Genomic DNA, 3,329 nt, shown 5'->3' on the forward strand with positions numbered 1-3,329 from the left:
CTTCCGCCCCTGCCTCCCGTGATCTCTCCCCGGCCTGAGGGAAAAACGAAACCGAAAGCCACGAGTTGCTAGGGCGACGGAGCGAAGGAAGAGGCGCGGCTTGCTTATGCATCTAGCTCGGTGTTGTGTACACGGACTGGCAGCCGCTGGCCAGGGTTTCAAGCAAGAGGCGCGCTCATACAGGATTGAACCCGGGGCATTTTGCTCTCATGTGTGCTCTGTGTAGAATCATAGGACTGAAAAGTTGGAAGGAGTCCCCAAGGTTCAGCTGGTTCAAACCCCTGCAATTTAGGAATCATCCATGACAGATGGCCATTAAACCTCTGCTTAAAACCTCCAGTGAAAGAAAGGCCACCACTTCTCGTGGGAATCTGTTCCACTGGCGAATAGCTCTTACTGTTAGAAAGTTTTTCCTGATGTTTTTCCTACCGCTGAGCAGTACAGACTTAATTGGGGAATATCCCATTGGATTCATGTAGACTTTGTTTTATTCATTTACTAGATCAAGGCAGCACACAGCCTCCATTTTATCCTCACAACAACCATGTGAAGTAGGTTAGGCTGATAGGGACTAGCTCAGGTGAGCTTGTTGGCTGAATGGAGATTTGAATCAGTCTCCCTGGTCCTTGTCTAGCACTCAAACCACTACACCATAGTGGCTTACTTCTGAGTAGACATGCACAGGGCTGCACTCCAATGGTCACCATTAATAACTTCTTTTTTTCCTGAGTTTTTTTGTGCTCGGGCAAATGTGTACTTTTTTGGAAAATACCAGGGCTTGAAGTCTTGTGCTCCTTTATTTAGAACTGCTTGGAACTCACTTCTGAATAAGTCTGCATTGCACCACATTGAATGCTTTTACACAAGTGAGTTGAACAATTAAGGAGTAAATCTACAATCTACAATCAACACAGAACCAATGACACAAATTAATCAATTACATCTAGCAGCCCCAAGCAGAAGTTATAAGACCAATGGCCAGCCACTTAGGTCTTGGCACTTGCTCCAGTATATGAGACCAAAACATGAGGGAGATGCATGGAAAACATTTCAGCAGCAGAAACCTACTTTTAATGGATTGTTAAGAAATACTTTTAAAGAACTGATTCCTTCTCACAACTTACACTTGAAGTCAGACATTAGTGCGAGCAAAGATCCTATGCACCAGATAGAATGCTTAAACATTTGGCTTAGAATAACACAGCATTTGATAAGAATATTGGTACCGCTTCGACGGGAAGGTAAACTGCATTTCCATGCGCTGCTCTGGTTCACCAGAAGCGGCTTAGTCATGCTGGTCTGCGAACAAACGCCGGCTCCCTCAGCCTGTAGAGCGAGATGAGCGCCACAACTCCAGAGTTGTCTGCCACTGGACCTAACGGTCAGGGGTACCTTTACCTTTTTATAATTACGATTACAGAAAAGGCCAAAGGATCATTATCCTTCCAACAAAAGCTATCCAGTGGAGGTCTGCTGCAAATACTCCATTTTAGCATGATTGGGCCCCATTTTCTGCTCCCTGCCCTAATTTTTGGCTATTGAAAACATCTGGCTAACATTTTGTTAGTGTGGGTTTCTGGTGTTGTCATCTCCCAGGCTGAGTGCCCTCAGAAAAGTTAAATGAATAACAAAAAGATGCAGCTTCAAAAAGGGGTTTATTGTGGGATCAGTGTTTTTTGCTGCATTCACATGATATCCTAGGCATCAAAATGTGAACACATATTGCTCCCCTCCCAATTTAATCCAGGTTTATGCTTTTTAGGGGAAACTTGATAAATTAAAACTGTTGCCAATGAAGCAAGAAGTATTTCTGTCACTGTGGTGATTGACTTTCAAGCCACAAACTCTCTAGAATGACCCTTTGTGATATCAGAATGACCCATCTGAAGCATCCTTCATTTCTAGGGAATTTATCAGTAAATGCAAAGCACCTATACAACACATAGACTGTCATTTCATACCCCACAATTACCAAGGTATTAATGTCCTGAGCCACTTAAGGCTTTATTGATTAAAACTGGAACTCTGAATTGGGCTCAGAAATGAATTGGTAGCCAATGCAGTTGTGCCAGGATTGGTGTAATGCTTTCAGATCATCTTGCCCCAGTCTGATGCAGCTGCATTTTCCAAACTGTCTTCAAAAGCAGCCCCACATACAAAGCATTGCAGTAATGATGATGTACTTCAGCTCCGAAACTTTCCCTCTGAGCAGGGAATCAAGCAGATTCACCAGCGTCAGAATAGCAAGTTTTAGTCAGATGATTGAGAATCAAATAGTGTGAAGGAGACACACTCAAAGAAATTCAGGTGTGACAGGGAATGAGGTTCTTCAATACATGCTTATGTCACATGAGTGAAATATATGACATTTGTGTGTACCACACACAAAATCAGATGCAGTGCTACAAAAAGGCCACATTGTGGAGCTAGTGTCTTTCCTTCGTACATCACAGCAACTTGAGACATTGATGGATGGAATGTTTGCTGCTTACAAAAGCAATGGTTGTGTCTTCTTGTTTCCGGTTCCCAGGCATTCACTGAAAAAGATACAGAGAGAAAATATAGCAACCGTGTTCTCAAACAAGGTTTTGTTTGGATTAGCTGCTTCTTTTAAAACCAGCATTGTGAATACTTCTCTCCTGACATGCAAAGTTCCCTCACCCATTAAGCTTTAACACAGCCCAGCAACTGATGAGGTCAACTAATACAGTACTATTTATTTACTTATATTTATACCCATTATGAAATCCAAAGCAGCACACATTCCCAGATTGTCTCCCATTCAGGTAGTGAGAAAACCCAGATCTGCTTAGCTGCTACAGCAAAGTGATATCCAGGGACCATTAGCTAACAGGCAATTGTTCACAGGCATATGGAATATGTTGTTTAGTCATGTCCGACTCTTCGTGACCCCATGGACCAGGGCATGCCAGGTACTCCTGTCTTCATATGGAATATACCTTGAGGCATATCCAGCTATTATTATCAATCGTCTCCAACCTTTTCATACCTGAGCCTTTGGCCAAAACATGTAGTTGGGGACCCACTTCTTAATATTTTCATTTTATTTATGTATTAAATCTGTACACTGCTCTTCATGAGAACCAGTGTGGTATAGTGGTTAAGAGCGGTAGACTCGTAATCTGGTGAACCGGGTTCGCATCTCCGCTCCTCCACATGCAGCTGCTGGGTGACCTTGGGCCAGTCACACTTCCTTGAAGTCTCTCAGCCCCACTCACCTCACAGAGTGTTTGTTGTGGGGGAGGAAGGGAAAAGGAGATTGTTAGCCACTTTGAGACTCCTTCGGGTAGTGAGAAAGCGTGATATCA

This window comes from Podarcis bocagei (genome assembly GCF_964188305.1).
Source record: "Podarcis bocagei genome assembly, chromosome: 10".
NCBI classification, from domain to species: Eukaryota; Metazoa; Chordata; class Lepidosauria; order Squamata; family Lacertidae; genus Podarcis; species Podarcis bocagei.